Here is a 17402-nt window from a genome sequence, read left to right as displayed (position 1 = left end):
ACAAGCAACTGTATGCCAATAAAATGGACAACCTGGAAGAAATGGACAAATTCTTAGAAATGCACAACCTGCCGAGACTGAACCAGGAAGAAATAGAAAATATGAACAGACCAATCACAAGCACTGAAATTGAAACTGTGATTAAAAATCTTCAAGCAAACAAAAGTCCAGGACCAGATGGCTTCACAGGCGAATTCTATCAAACATTTAGAGAAGAGCTAACACCTATCCTTCTCAAACTCTTCCAACAGATAGCAGAGGGAGGAACACTCCCAAACTCATTCTATGAGGCCAACATCACCCTGATACCAAAACCAGACAAAGACGTCACAAAGAAAGAAAACTACAGGCCAATATCACTGATGAACATAGATGCAAAAATCCTCAACAAAATATTAGCAAACAGAATCCAACAGCACATTAAAAGGATCATACACCATGATCAAGTGGGGTTTATCCCAGGAATGCAAGGATTCTTCAATATACGCAAATCAATCAATGTAATACACCATATCAACAAACTGAAGGAGAAAAACCATATGATCATCTCAATAGATGCAGAGAAAGCTTTTGACAAAATTCAACACTCATTTATGATAAAAACCTTGCAGAAAGTGGGCATAGAGGGAACTTTCCTCAACATAATAAAGGCCATATATGACAAACCCACAGCTAGCATCGTTCTCAATGGTGAAAAACTGAAACCATTTCCACTAAGATCAGGAACAAGACAAGGTTGCCCACTCTCACCACTCTTATTCAACATAGTTTTGGAAGTTCTAGCCACAGCAATCAGAGAAGAAAAAGAAATAAAAGGAATCCAAATAGGAAAAGAAGAAGTAAAGCTGTCACTGTTTGCAGATGACATGATACTATACATAGAGAATCCTAAGGATGCTACCAGAAAACTACTAGAGCTAATCAATGAATTTGGTAAAGTTGCAGGATACAAAATTAATGCACAGAAATCTCTGGCATTCTTATACACTAATGATGAAAAATCTGAGAGTGAAATTAAGAAAACACTCCCATTTACCATTGCAACAAAAAGAATAAAATATCTAGGAATAAACCTACCTAAGGAGACAAAAGACTTGTATGCAGAAAACTATAAGACACTGATGAAAGAAATTAAAGATGATACAAATAGGTGGAGAAATATACCATGTTCTTGGATTGGAAGAATCAACATTGTGAAAATGACTATACTACCCAAAGCAATCTACCGATTCAATGCAATCCCTATCAAATTACCACTGGCATTTTTTACAGAACTAGAACAAAAAATTTCACAATTTGTATGGAAACACAAAAGACCCCGAATAGCCAAAGCAATCTTGAGAACGAGAAATGGAGCTGGAGGAATTAGGCTCCCTGACTTCAGACTCTACTACAAGGCTACAGTAATCAAGACAATATGGTACTGGCACAAAAACAGAAATATAGATCAATGGAACAGGATAGAGAGCCCAGAGATAAACCCACACACATATGGTCACCTTATCTTTGATAAAGGAGGGAAGGATATACAGTGGAGAAAAGACAGCCTCTTCAATAAGTGGTGCTGGGAAAACTGGACAGCTACATGTAAAAGTATGAAATTAGAACAATCCCTAACACCACACACAAAAATAAACTCAAAATGGGTTAAAGACCTAAATGTAAGGCCAGACACTATCAAACTCTTAGAGGAAAACATAGGCAGAACACTATACGACATAAATCACAGCAAGATCCTTTTTGACCCATCTCCTAGAGAAATGGAAATAAAAACACAAATAAACAAATGGGACCTAATGAAACTTAAAAGCTTTTGCACAGCAAAGGATACCATAAACAAGACCAAAAGACAACCCTCAGAATGGGAGAAAATATTTGCAAATGAAGCAACTGACAAAGGATTAATTTCCAAAATTTATAAGCAACTCATGCAGCTCAATAACAAAAAAACAAACAACCCAATCCAAAAATGGGCAGAAGAACTAAATAGACATTTCTCCAAAGAAGATATACAGATTGCTAACAAACACATGAAAGAATGCTCAACCTCATTAATCATTAGAGAAATGCAAATCAAAACTACAATGAGATATCATCTCACACCGGTCAGATTGGCCATCATCAAAAACTCTAGAAACAATAAATGCTGGAGAGGGTGTGGAGAAAAGGGAACCCTCTTGCACTGCTGGTGGGAATGTAAATTGATACAGCCGCTATGGAGAACAGTATGGAGGTTCCTTAAAAAACTACAAATAGAACTACCATACGACCCAGCAATCCCACTACTGGGAATATACCCTGAGAAAACTATAATTCAGAAAGACTCATGTACCAAAATGTTCATTGCAGCTCTATTTACAATAGCCAGGACATGGAAGCAACCTAAGTGTCCATCAACAGATGAATGGATAAAGAAGATGTGGCACATATATACAATGGAATATTACTCAGCCATAAAAAGAAATGAAACTGAGTTATTTATAATGAGGTGGATGGACCTGGAGTCTGTCATACAGAGTGAAGTAAGTCAGAAGGAGAAAAACAAATACCGTATGCTAACACATATATATGGACTCTAAGGGAAAAAATGTCATGAAGAGGTTAGTGGTAGGACGGGAATAAAACACAGACTTACTCGATCATGGACTTGAGGATATGGGGAGGGGGAGGGGTGGGCTGTGACGAAGTGGGGGAGTGGCAGGGACATATATACACTATCAAATGTAAATTAGATAGCTGGTGGGAAGCTGCTGCATAGCAGAGGGAGATCACCTCTGTGCTTTGTGACCGCCTGGGGGGGTGGGATAGGGAGGGTGGGAGAGAGGGTGATGCAAGAGGGAGGAGATGTGGGAGCATGTGTGTATGTATAACTGATTTAGTTTGTTGTAGAGGGAAAACTAACACACTATTGTAAAACAATTATACTCCAATAAATGTTAAAAAAAAAAAAAAAAAAAAAAAAAGAATGGGAGAAAATATTTGCAAATGAAGCAACTGACAAAGGATTAATTTCCAAAATTTATAAGCAACTCATGCAGCTCAATAACAAAAAAACAAACAACCCAATCCAAAAATGGGCAGAAGAACTAAATAGACATTTCTCCAAAGAAGATATACAGATTGCTAACAAACACATGAAAGAATGCTCAACCTCATTAATCATTAGAGAAATGCAAATCAAAACTACAATGAGATATCATCTCACACCGGTCAGATTGGCCATCATCAAAAACTCTAGAAACAATAAATGCTGGAGAGGGTGTGGAGAAAAGGGAACCCTCTTGCACTGCTGGTGGGAATGTAAATTGATACAGCCGCTATGGAGAACAGTATGGAGGTTCCTTAAAAAACTACAAATAGAACTACCATATGACCCAGCAATCCCACTACTGGGAATATACCCTGAGAAAACTATAATTCAGAAAGACTCATGTACCAAAATGTTCATTGCAGCTCTATTTACAATAGCCAGGACATGGAAGCAACCTAAGTGTCCATCAACAGATGAATGGATAAAGAAGATGTGGCACATATATACAATGGAATATTACTCAGCCATAAAAAGAAATGAAACTGAGTTATTTATAATGAGGTGGATGGACCTGGAGTCTGTCATACAGAGTGAAGTAAGTCAGAAGGAGAAAAACAAATACCGTATGCTAACACATATATATGGACTCTGAGGGAAAAAAATGTCATGAAGAGGTTAGTGGTAGGACGGGAATAAAACACAGACTCACTCGAGCATGGACTTGAGGATATGGGGAGGGGGAGGGGTGGGCTGTGACGAAGTGGGGGAGTGGCAGGGACATATATACACTATCAAATGTAAATTAGATAGCTGGTGGGAAGCTGCTGCATAGCACAGGGAGATCACCTCTGTGCTGTGTGACCGCCTGGGGGGGTGGGATAGGGAGGGTGGGAGAGAGGGTGATGCAAGAGGGAGGAGATGTGGGAGCATGTGTGTATGTATAACTGATTTAGTTTGTTGTAGAGGGAAAACTAACACACTATTGTAAAACAATTATACTCCAATAAAGATGTTAAAAAAAAAAAAAAAAATCACAAAGCTAGCCAAAGCCTAGCAGACCTCACTATCTGGAATCCATAGATGTGCAATAAGTATATTTTTCAATGTATGGAGAACATGAAGTTATTAAAATCCAAGGTAGTTCTGGGAATGCAAGAGAGGATTCAACACTTTATAGGTTGTGATGTCAATTCTGAATCTGAATGATAGCTATCTGTCTGCACACCAAGCTGAGAAGAGTTTGGGCTGTTTCTGTAACTGAGAGAACTCTCAGGTCTCCTCCAGGCTTCTAAGCATCAGCCAGCCCTCCAGAAGATCTATACTAATTCCTTCTTTCTACGATTAGTCCTTATTAAGAGTTATGATCTATCCTCCCAGTACTATGCATATTCTTATTCACTTAGTGGATACTCAAAATGAAAGATAAGTTGGGCAGAATGAATTAAAACATCAGGGCTGGAACATTAGCCATGAGCTTCTTGTCCTGATCAGTATCAACTGACCTTGAGGAGAGGAGACCAAAGCACAGAAGCAGCATGGAATTTACTAGCAATGCACCAGCTCCAGAAGAGCCAGCCTGATCCACCCACATGCCCTAAGGTGAAGGGGCAAATAAAACAGAGCTGAGAGTTGCAACTGCAGAGCATATTACTATCCAATCAATCAATCAGATTATATATCCTAGAATCTGTTAGCGTTCACGGTACATATATCTTTATGAAAGAGACCAGAGGTGTAGTCAGAAACTGTACCCCCATATATGAAAGAAAATGAAATTTACTTCCCACATAATGGAATTTCCTTTTCTCCTCCAGAACCCAGTCAATGTCTGTGTGAACTCCCTAGTGATAGTAGTAATGATCTGTCTTTGTGTAAAATGGCAGGGGCTAGAGTTCCACGTTGATATTTTGTAAATTGGAAGACAGCAGGATTTGCAGTTGTATCAGATACCACCTCCATGAGATAAACCATTCACATAAGAGTTAACTGCTTTATAATAGTTTTTTGGTTATTCTTTAAATTACTCTTAAACCTAGAGGTCAGTTTTCATGTTCCTCTAGTTAAACTCTAGAACCTCCAGACTTACCAAAAGGAGGTGGCCTTGTGGGATAAAAATCCACCTCGGAGTCAAGAGGCTGGGATCCCAGGCCTGATTCTTTTCTGAGCCTGCTCTAGGCCTAGTTGCCCACATGGCCACAAGGCTGCAGATGTCTGGGACTAAATCACAGCTCCTTATACTTTTCTTAACTAGCACTATAAAATTTAGCTGGGCTCCTTCTATAGAAGCAAACAAACCCAGTGTTTATCTTAATGTTTTTTTCTGAGAAAAGGGAATGTCATAAGGGCCAACCAAGTTGTAATAGTCAGTGTTGCTTAAATTAGCTCAGTCCCTAGCACTCATGTCAAGAGTAAGTTTGCATGTTCATAGCAGCACTATTTATAATAGCCAAGACATGGAAACAAAGTAAACGTCCATCGACAGACAAATGGATAAAGAAGACGTGGTATGTTTATAAAATGGAATATTACTCAGCCATAAAAAAAGAATGAAATAATGCCATTTCCAGCAACATGGATAGACATAGAGATTATCATATTAAGTGAAGTAAGTCAGAAAGAGAAAGACAAATACCATGTGTATCACTTAAATGTGGAATCTAAAATATGATACAAATGAACTTATTTACAAGACAGAAACAGACTGATAGACATAGAAAACAAATTTATGGTTACCAAAGGGGAAAAGAGATGGGGAAAGGATAAATTAGGAGTTCAGTATTAGCAGATACAAACTACTATGTATAAAATAGATACAACAACAAGGTCCTACTGTATAGCACAGGGAACTATATTCAGTATCCTATAATAAACCATAATGGAAAAGAATCTGAAAAAGAATATATAGACAAAACTGAATCACTTTACAGTACACCAGAAACTAACACAACATTGTAAATCAACAATACTTAAATTTTAAAAAGTTTTTTTAAAGACTAATTTTGCAAGAAATAAGGGAGGAGTCCTACTAGAATCGTAATGCTGGGGGCCCTGCGCCTGGAGGAATGGGATCCTGGGAGGAGTGGGGTGGTGGCAGTAGTGCCAGGTGTCCGCAGCAGTCATGCAGCAGAGGTTATAATTATGGTCACCAGGGAGAATGCAAGGTATACTTTGGGACCAGCAGGACTGTGCTTCCAAAGAGCCTTCTGGATGGATCCTTAAGTATAAACTAGTTTCATGACCTTTTTTCCTTCTTATTATGGAAAATTTCAAACATATACACAAATAGAACAGTCTGTGTTGAAACCCAGTTTCAACAATTATCAACTCATTGCCAGTCTTATTCCATGTATACCCCCTCCCTCAAACACTTCTCTCTTCTTCTGCATTATTGTAACATTTCATCTGTAAATATTTCAGTATATGTCTCTAAAGAATAAGTACACTTAAAAAATTGTAATTCCATTATCATCATAAAACATTTTCATTCATTACCTGTTTCAGTGTTCACCCATGCCCCTTTGATGGTTCTCCCCATGCTGGGGTTGCCAGGAAGACTAGGCTTACATAGTAAGAGAAGCATGGTTCACTGTAGTCCCTGATTACCACGCTTGGATTTCACCCTCTGTACCCTCAAACAGCCCAAAGAGGAGGAAGATTCGTTCGTGTCTCTGCTCAGTCACAGCTTTAAAACCATAAGGTACTTGGCGTCTAGGGTCCTCGATGCTGATGTCTGTGACAGATACAAACAGAGCTAAGGACAGAACCAGATTCTGCTATAAACTACATCAGGATTTGGTGTTCCTGTTCAGCTGGAACACATGTGGGGAACCCCCATACCCCAAAACAAAGAGCTGACATTTCTTTTAAATGGAAGAAATCTGTTTTCATTTAAAATATTATTGCTATGGGTTCACATACTATATAATTTTTTTTTTTCACATGCAGCTATTGGTTTTGAAGAACGACACACATGGGTCTGGAATCTGCGGTACTTCAAGTCACAGCATGGTTTCAGATGGGGAGGCTCTCTGTCTTGGGCACCCCCGACTTTTTATTTTCCCGTTCCATTTTCCCACCTCGTAAGAAAACACGGAAGTTTACTTGGGAACAACTTCCCTTCACTCCCAAGAGATCTGCCTTGTCCACATGAATTATATCATCCAACATGAAATAACCCAACATTCTGTTCCGTGCTGACTTGGGTTGAAAGTGGCTCATTGATCAAAGACATGTGAACTCAGTGATAGAAAAAACACCATTCCCAGAATTCAGAAAAAATCAACATTCTTTCTTGTGGAGATGGAGCTTATGGTGTTGCTTGAAAACACCAGGGGTCCCTGATTCATCTCCCTGCTGTCTTCCTATCTCATCAGTCTCCTCTTCTGCCAGCTGGGTGTGACAAAGGGCAGGTGCAGGTGACAAGGCTGGTGCAGAGCCCAGGGCCCCGCAGTGCTCTTGCAGCATTTTGTGTGCTTCCCTTCAGTGCACTCTGCTTCTGACAGTCAGCACCTGCTGCTCTTTTCCAAAGGCCTATCCTTGGGCTGCTGGAGTCTGGTCTGCCTGCTTGAGTGGAGAGTTGGCCAGAAGTCTCTGGGATTTCCTGCTCTCCTGCAACTCTAATAGGCGGTCAGGGAGTATTACAGCCCCAGCTCTGCTGCCCAGCTCAGGACAGCTCTGAGGTGTAGTTCCCCAGCAGAACCAGGCTGATGCTGAAAGCCAACCTCTGCCGGAGGGAGGGTGCGAAGATGTACCTTTCTTTGGCTTCCCCTTTCTCTTCCCTTCCTGGCCTCTCTCTCACTCCCTTACAGGTCCCCCGGGGACCATCTTCTTCATAAATCACTTGCACAGGGCTCCTTACTTCAGGACCTGCTCCTGGGAAACCTGACCTAAAACAGCAGGTCACTTAGTACTCCCATGGTTTACTTTGAATATTCTGGCAAGTGTCACCCCTTTCTCAGCACACACGTGCACAAGCACCAGGTGGGAGAAGCAAGTGCAGAGCTATTTCACACGTACGTACCCAGAGCACACACAGCAAGCAACTCCTCTCTTCTTCCATCTTTGCAGCAATGTGGCACAGAGCAAAGGCCACCAGATATGGACATCTTGGACTGTCACCTGCAGCAGTGTGACCTGGGTACGTTTCCTCAAAGACTCCAGGGCTCCGGTTTCCGTGGTATTCTTTTTTAAATGGTGATAATCCCTACCTCACAGTTGTGAGGATTAAATATGATAACTTGGAACATAGCAGATGCTCAGACCGCCCTCTGAGTCTGCATCTACATTCTGATGGTGCCCGTTAGATCAGAAGTGACCCAAAACCCATCAGAGGAGCCAGATGCCTCTGCAGTCCGGCTCTTCCCTGGCAGCTGCCTGCCTGTGCCTGTGGATTCTTTGCATTTCCAGGGACAGGAACCAGATGCTATCATAACTGCATGAAAAAAATGGTCCCTCACCAAGAAAAAAGGCCCTTGACAGACGTTACCGAGGTTTTATGAGCCATCAAGTGCAACAGCTGGATAGTTCCAGGGAACGTTTCCACCCAACGACTGTTAAACAGCAGGAGATGTTTTATTATCTTTTCCCCTCTGTTTAATGTGTTGTTCACCTTCTGCCAAGATTGTTAGCCTGTATGTGGAGATTATCAATCTCCACATAAAAATATAGGGATGACCTATTCTTGTTCCTCTCCTGGGGTCTCCCCATGTGGCTCATTACTGTCAGAATCACATGCTGGTGAGCCAGGTGGACTGGAACCCCTGCTCCCAGGAGCCAACATATAGATGGGGAGGGGGGGAGGACAAGGAGAAAGTCGGAGAATCACCAATGGTCATAAGCATCAGAAAATTATAGGATTAAGGCAAACAAGAAGCCAGCAACAGAGAAAGACTCTTTTATTCAGCTGTGGCTGAGGTGCAGACAACTTGAAAAAAGTCAATGTGTTTCCTAAACTATACAGTCCCGTTTCTTTTACAAAGGAAACCTGGAGGCTGTGTCCTCTGGGAGCCATCAGGCTTCCTGCGTCTTCACTTTCAAATGTGAATCCCCGCGTTTCCCAAGCCCAGCTCCTCGCCGGACGGTGAGGAACCGGATAGCAGCACCTCCGTGCTCTGCGCCCTCTTCATTAGGGCGGCAGATACCAGCAGTATTGCTCTCCAGGATCCAAGCAAGCAGATGGCTGGAGTTCACAGTCCTAAAGCAGAACTTCGCAATTCCACACGAAGCCAAGGAGAGCACGCCATGTCCTCTTTCTGAGTGACTGCACTGATTTGGATTTTTATTCCTTCCTTTTGGGCATGAAACAATCCAGGTGCAGGGGGGAACTGCCTAGCATCTGCTATGCCGACGTTCATATCCGAAACATCGGATGACAGACGTCACTCTACACCAGCCTGCCCCTGAGTCTGCGTCCAAAGGAGAGGGTCCATGACGTTTGCCCAACCTAGACGTGCCGAAGGGGGGCTTTGAAATCCTGGCCTGCTTTCAGCCAACTTTATGCATTTATAAAAGCTGATTTGTTACTTGATAAAAATGTTCAGGATAATGAAGCCACATTTTAAAATGCTGTAAAAAAGACCACTTCAAAAACAGATTAGAACAGCCATGATACTGGGCCGGAGTCCTGAGGCATTGAGCTGAGAATTCCATCTCCCCCTGCATGAGAGAGGCAGGTCTTTACCCTCTACGGCATCTGAAGTTGGGGATTTGCTCCCTACACCACAACTCTGGCTAACAGCTTCCCATCAGCCTACCATCTGTGAATGAATCTGGACCTGCAGATTTATAGTCTCAGTCGGTACCGTGTCTTAGGATGTGGAGGACAGCTTGCTTTATTTTTCCCTAATGCTGCTTCTTCTTGATCTTAAGAGCCAACTCAAGATTTAGTGAATAATCTATACACATGTTACATGAGCTACTCAGATTCCCTCCCGCGTCCTGTCTTCCACACTGAGGAGTTCTTCCAACCGCCTATTCTCCAACAGGAAGTTCCTCCTCCCCCTCGATGGTTTTTGCTTCCCTCTTGTATTTTAAGGTGTACTTGTCAAAACTTCCTAAGAACTTCTAGGTTCAACCAAATTGCTATTTTGTCCAAGGGTAAGACAATACCTTTCACTTTGTTTCCAATATCCTTTGTGATAATGTCCAACAAATTCTGTCAGTGTTGGTTTCCTGGTCTTAATCTTAGACTGAACCTTCAGGCAACGGAGTCCTCAGGTTTTCCTCCGCAGTGATAATCAGTTCTCAGAGTCTTGCATCTCACAGAAGAGTTTGAATTATTTCACCCAAACTGTTTCTTCCTGCTCTCATTAGAATTCCTCTGCTCATTTCATCTCCTGCTCATCCTACCTTGATGGTGTCTTTATTACCGAGAAGAACTTAGTTCTGTGCACAAAGTTGGAAAATTTCCCATGGTACTTCTCATCTTGAGCCCTTGAAAAAAGTGTTAAATAAAGCCAGTTCAACATGCCTTCTTAGGGGTTCCTATTATAAACCCTTTTCCTTCCAGAGAAAATGATAATTTATCCCAACTCTTCATTTACTCTCTAAGGTAATTCTCTCTCCATCTCAAAACATTGTCTCTAATCCCAAGAAAACTCAATTAGTTAGCTTTAGTGAGGTATAATTTATGTATAATAAACTGTACACATTTACAATTTGGTGAGATTTGTCATGTGTATACACCTGGGAAACCATCGCGAGATAACAGACACATCCATTACCCCTAGAAGCGTTCTCCTGCCCATTTGTTATCTGTCCCTCCCCACCCCCATTCCTAGTCAACCACTGATATGCTTTCTGTCATTATAGATTACTTCGTATTGTCTATAATCGGATAGAAATGAAATCATACTGTACGTTGTCTTCTGTTTTTGGTGGGGGAGTCTGGCTTCTTTCACTCACTATAATCACTTTGAGATTCATCCATGTTGGTGCACATATGAATAGTTTGAGTATTCTGAGTAGTATTTCATTATACGAATATGCCACGTTTGTTTATCCATTGGACACTTGGGTTGTTTCCAGTTTTTGGTTATTATGAATAATATTTCTGTGAACTTTCAATGCCTTAACTTCTCTACAGTAAAAATACCTAAGAGTGAAGGACTGGGGGAAGGGTAGTGTAAAATCATTTCTACTGCTTCCAGTATGACATATTTTTAAAGGCTTCCTGAAAATCTAAATAAAGTATAGCCTCTCTTTTTCCTTTATTTATGCCTTTTTCTCAAAAGAAGTAAACATGGTCCTCAAAGAACAAAATTAAGAAGTAAAAGTATATGGGGCCTCACACAACATTGTAAATCAACTATACTTCAATAAAATGAAAACAAAAATGAAAACAAAAACATATGGGGCCTCGAAGCTGCACCTGTACTTATTTAGGATTTTCTTTCTCCACCAGGGCTACTCAATCTTAACTTCAGTAAAGTGGCATACACAGCTACACGGTCCAAGTAACAAGCCATCCCTTAGGGATAGGAGGAAAAATCTTTTCCCCACTCTTGGAAGCACTGTGGTGTGCAGGTGCTAAAACATTTAAGAGGCTAATCAAATTCATTCTACCAGTCCTCTTGGGTGTATTATTTGAGTACATGGAGGAATCTATGGTTCAGAACAGAATGGAAAATAAAGGAGACTTTTCTGTGTTTTGTTTCTGATGCTGTTAGACTTGTTTTGAAATTTATGTAAAATAACAAACCCAAACCAAAACTCAAGACAGAGAGGGAGAGAAAGAAGAGAGAGTAATAAAAGAGGAAGGTTGGAGGAAAAAGATAATGGGACCAAATTCTTAGAGTCTATACTTCAGGTAAATAATTCCCTTACCCGGAAATATTTTTTAAGCACAGGTCAAAAGACATGGGTGAGTCATTGCTTGGATATCAAAGCTATGTTGGGAAATCCTGTTTGAGCCATCACCCCCATGCCTCTTTTGTGAAGGAGGCAATCACAGAATGAATGGATTGTAATTTTGATGTTCCAGGTGTATAGGGAAGAGACTTGGTATTTTTTAATTTATGAGCTTCTGTAGCAATGGATTTAAGTTAATTTTTTTTTCCCTGAATGTGTAAAGAAACACTAGTGATGCCTAAATTTACTGCAGCTTCCCTCCCCACCACTAACTAAGCAGGATCTAGGCTCCATAAATCAATCTTCCTCATGTGCCTAGCTTTAAAGGAAATAAAGAACATGACAAGTAGTAATCCACCATAGGACTTTGAGGCTGTGGTTTGTGATTAGGACCACAGGAGAAGCGTAAAGATTCATAATATCTATTTTTATTTTCTCTACCTTTAGTGTGAAAGCTAAACCAAAATGCTCAGCATCTTCAGTGATAAATGATATGGGACTCTCCAACTGATCCAAATGACACAAGGATTAAACTATACCTGTTCACAGGTGCGGACCCTTAGGATCAAAGGATAAAGATGGGAAGTGGACAGACAGAGGGAAGGAGGCACACCTGGAGCCCAGCAGGCACAGCCCTGCAGCCCCAGTGCTAAGGAACCAGAGCCAGGAGCAACCTCAGGCTGTCTCAGTAGGAGCCTGGTGAATTGCACAGAATGGAAAGTACTTTCAAGTTAGACTGAGTACTGATTCTAGGTGTGACGGTCCACTTGGCCAGGCTATGGCACCCAGTTGTTTGGTCAAACACCAGCCTAGATGCTGCTATCCAGGTATTTTTTAGATGTGATTCACATTTAAGTCAACAGACTCTGAAGTAGATTCCCCTCCATCGTGTTAAAGGAAAACACTCATCTCAGGTGCCTGGTGGGGCAAAGTACTCAGTTCCAACGTGACCAGAAAGAAGGCCCCACCCTCAAGGCACAGTGCTGTGCAGGCGGCACTCATTCTTTCTCTCCTGCCCTGAGCACAGGCTGTCACACTGTACTGGAGACACTACTCCCACGGTGGAATTCAGTGAGCTGCGACACAGGTGGACTCCCTGAGGAGGGACAGGAGAAGGCTGGCAGACTCCTAAAGCTCCTGAGACACACTCACCAAATATGTACTGAGCCCCAGCCGCGTTCTAAGAGTTGAGGTTGCAATGATGGAACAAGACAGACAAGTGCCTCTTTCTATGGATCTTACATTCTAGAAGGGGAGACAGGAAATGAATGGATAAGACAATTTCTGATAATACTACACGCTGCAAAGTCACCATTACCTTCCAAACAACTAGAAGACTTGGGGAGAGTGATACTGGGAGCTCTCCTGTACTGCTCTGTCCTGGACTTCCATGTTGTTTATAACTCTCCAGTAATGGGACTGGCTGCCCCTCTGGACGGGGAGCTCCCTGGTGGCAGTGGCTGCCCTTTTGTCATCCTCGGCGTCTAATATAATGTCTGGCATACAGTATGGGCTTACCAAATGCCTGGTGAATGAATGAAGGAATGGATACATGAATGGGTGAGTGAATGAGGATATATTGCCAATAGCTTCTGCTGGGTTTCCCTAGAAGCATCCCTGGATAAGGATGAGAGTGCTAGTAGCTTTAATTGGCAGGTGATTCCAGGAAGCGGTGTAGGGAAGTGGGAAAGCAAGACAGGGAGGGAAAGAAATGACCAGAGGATGCGTTATCAAGCAGATTGCTGATGTAGGCAACTGGGGCTCAGTCCTACTTAGGAAATCAGGGAGACAGGGTAGACCTTGTCTCAGTGTTACCCCAACCAAGGAGGAAGGGAGATGGGGTATTTATCCACCGACTCCTGTCAGACTTATTTGGGAGCGGCTCCCAACAGGACTACCTGCCTGGCAATCTGGCCTGTCCCACGCTTGAATGCAGTGGGCTCTGGCAGCCAGAAAAAACCCTCGGGCAGTCACAAGTCCTGAACCTTGGGAGCTGCAAGGTTTTGTTTAGAGAATGATATGCAGGACACTGACACCCAATAACCAGCCTGAGATGTATCACATGGGGGGGGGGGCGGCTTGCGGACGTGCTGGCCCCTGGTTGTCTTAGTGAGAGACAGGGCCGTGAAAACACATGCCAGGAGATGCTGTCACAGACAGTCCTGGGCTCAGGCTCACAAAGGCAGAGGCAATCAACCTTTTCTTTTTTTCAACCTCCCTTAAAGATTCTTTGATACTCTGTTCTAATTCTGCAGACCTGGTCTTTTTGCCAGAATTTTTTTCTTCTTTAACGTCTGAGTTGTTATTCTTATATTAACATTTTGATGGCCACATCCTAGTACCAAAATATCCCCCACCAAAACGGAGTTCAAATTTGATCAAAATGTAAACGCCCTAGAATTACAGAGGACAGGCAGCAGGAAAAGTCACCCTAAACCTAAATCTGACTGCTCAGGGCTCAGGCAGGGGGAAGTGGAGAAATCTACATGCATCACTAAACTGAAACACTGCTTGGGAACTCTGGGACCGTGTCCATCTCCTGGCTTTCCTCTACTTCCCAGACAGCTGCTCATACAGTTTGGGCACACAGTTATCCCATTTGGCCTGGTAACACGAGCCGGCCACCAGAGCCCCGAGCTTGTACTTTTTGCGGAAATTCGCCACCTTGAATTTGCCACGCTCCTCTGCAGCTTGGTTGCTGAGAATGGGCTCATCACACTTCAGTGGCCTGTCCTGCTGGTAAACTAGCCAGGCGTAGTGGTGAAGGCCTGTGCCCTTGGGCGGCCCAGAGCCCACATAATCGGAGAGGACCATGCCACCGCTGATGTCGTTGCCCTTCATGTTGACCACCAGGAAATGGTGTCATTCCCTGTATTTAGGGTCCTTCCTGCTGAGAGCGTCCGGGTCTGTCAAGACCAAGGTATATAATTTACCTGGATCAAGGCCATCCCATGCAATGCTGGTGGGACGGTTCTTCACCTGGGTGTGTGTCAGCACTTTGCCCAGCTCGTCAAGCTCCACCCCGCCGTATTTGACCTGCAGTGGGTGCTGCGGCCTCTCGTCCACTTCCTGCAGTCTCAAAGGCCCAGACCACTTGCTGAGGTCCACCGGCATCGCGAAGCCGAGAGGGGCGGACAGTGGGGAAAGCTGCGGGAGGACTCACGCAGGGCAGCAGCCCAGACGCCCAGCGGTCTGCAAACTGTACTGAAGCAACTCAGGCCCCACGGCCAGGGAGCGCATGAACCCGAGGGTTACTCTTCGTTGAGGTGCGCGGGCTGTAGGCGCGCGGGCTTCGGTAGTTGTGGCTCACGGGCTTAGTGGCTCTGCGGCATGTGGGATCTTCCCGGACCAGGGCTCGAGCCCTTGTCTCCTGCACTGGCAGGCAGATTCCCAACCACTGCGCCACCAGGGAAGTTCACCTCTCTCAGTTTTAACCTGATGCTTGGAACTCCTCAAGGGTGGAAACAAGGTCTTATTTTGATTTTTAAACACTTGTAGGTGGTGAGAGCATATAGATGTAAGACTGTTTAGGATTTTTTTTAATCACTAGAAAGTGCCCCTAAAATTCTGTTAAGGGGTATTCTGCTTTCCCCCCAAGTGCCACCTTGCCACTTTAGACAGGTATAATAATAGATGAAGATTTATTTCAGGAAAATGAATCATGATTACTTTTTGAGGCACCTGAAAGACTGGAAATAAATTTTGAGTGATGGTTTATATTTTCTCATTTTTTTATTTCAAGTGGCTTGCCTGGTGCTGATTACTTTACAGACTCCGAGAGAATTTCTCTTTCTTTATCACTGCCAAGGCCCTTTCATTCCTTTGCTAGAGTTTAAAAGGACAAACTATGGACTCTTAAGGCTTTGGTTTTGAGGATGCCAAGAAAATGACACAGTCTATTATGATCTAGGCTCGTGAAATTATATTTCCCGAATTCCAGGGTACTTCATGAACAACAAGCACACCAGGTGCCAGGAAAGGCATCTACTTACAATGTGATGCTTAAATCAGTTTTGCACCAGCTAAATAAAAAGATGATTATTAGAAATAGTGTCTTGCTGAATCTAACTGTGTGGAAATCAATCATGAAAAATATTCCATTTATTTTTTATCCATCAGAATTATTTTTATCATTAATACTAGTACTTGGAATGATGATAGCTCTGAGGCTACATAATCCCACAGTTTCTTTTAAGTAGTTCATTCTTATGAGAAGCAGGACAGACCTAAGTTTTCAAGCATGGTTGATTCATTCTTTCAACATTCATGTACTGAGCTCCTACTCTGTACCAGGCAGTGCTAAATGCAATAAGGGGATTAGACACAGTTCCTGTTCTCTTGAAATCTACACTTTAGTAATCAGACAGAAGGAAAAGAAAAAGTCATTATGTCCACTTCAGAGGCAAGAAAATAAAAATCCCACCTTCAGGGATATCTCTCAGTTATGAAAAGCAGACACTTCAATGAGATCTCTTTATGTTTCAGTTCTACCTATTTCCCACCAAATTATTATAACAGTACTCCCTAAATTCCGCCTTCCTATACCCTCAATGAGGAGTCAGTTTCTTAGTCAATACACAACGCCACAGACACGATTTGTGTTTTCATCTAGGATAGGATTCCTCAGCACACTGAGCCTCTACCCAATACCACATAAGATAATACATCTTTAGTTTCTGTAATGTCTTCCACATGATTTTATCCCCAAATGCTTTACATACTTCACTAAGACAGCTATAGAATTAAAATAATAAATCAAAGCACAGGACAGAAAGCAAAGAGGTTTATTCAAGGGAGGAAGAGACAGCTTTTCAATGAGACAGGAGAAAAGATGGAGAGCCCTGCTTCACTGTGCTAGCCCTACAACTCATAAGTCTTTCCTGTGCTTTAACTCTTTCTTTGGTTTCCTGTCCCAGGCAGCACCTCTTGTCCCGTCTCTACAAATCCTCTTCTTGAAAAGACAACCAGGTACTTACATTTTAATATGAATCTCAATTTCCCAACAACGCCTTCTTCCATGCTTTGTGACAATGTTATCTCCCCCAAACATCCTAGATTTAAAAGAATAATTTAATTCCTAAGCAGGTAGTTTGAATTTCGTGGGGAAAAAAATGTAAGCTTCTCAAAAGAAATTCAGTGGAAGACAACCTGGAGACTTAGCTGCCCATCTCCCTTTGAGTCTGAGATTCATTCATTCAACAGATATTCATAAGACAACAGGTATTCTGTGGGAAAAGGGATGCAGAACCAGAATAGCTGTAATATTAAGTAGGGAGGTCAGGGAAGGCCTTGCCATTAAGTGGCATTTGGGCAAAGATCTGAAGGAAGGAAGGGCTGAGCCAAGCAGAGTAGTTGGTCAAAATGTTTCTCCCTTCTGTCTTCAGTGGTGTGCTCTGCATTCCTTCTCTACTATGGTCTCACTGATCATCCTTGTGTTGAGACTTCATGAATGCCCACCCATCACGACCCATTTTGAGTTTGGAGGCAGGAGAGCATAGTAGTGATCTCGGAAAGGCAGCACTGA

The 17402-nt window shown here is 42.5% G+C and overlaps 1 protein-coding gene and 1 pseudogene across 2 annotated transcripts in view; both read right to left on the bottom strand.

Annotated features, from left to right (window-relative positions):
* KIF26B (kinesin family member 26B) overlaps window positions 1-17402 on the bottom strand; it is a 508676-nt gene that overhangs the window by 250554 nt on the left and 240720 nt on the right. The gene's annotated exons all lie outside the window — the stretch shown is intronic.
* LOC131759296 (phosphatidylethanolamine-binding protein 1 pseudogene) lies at window positions 14429-15002 on the bottom strand (annotated as a pseudogene).

The sequence above is a fragment of the Kogia breviceps genome, chromosome 1, assembly GCF_026419965.1.
Source record: "Kogia breviceps isolate mKogBre1 chromosome 1, mKogBre1 haplotype 1, whole genome shotgun sequence".
Classification (NCBI taxonomy): Eukaryota; Metazoa; Chordata; class Mammalia; order Artiodactyla; family Physeteridae; genus Kogia; species Kogia breviceps.
This window is presented reverse-complemented; position numbering and strand designations above follow the sequence as displayed.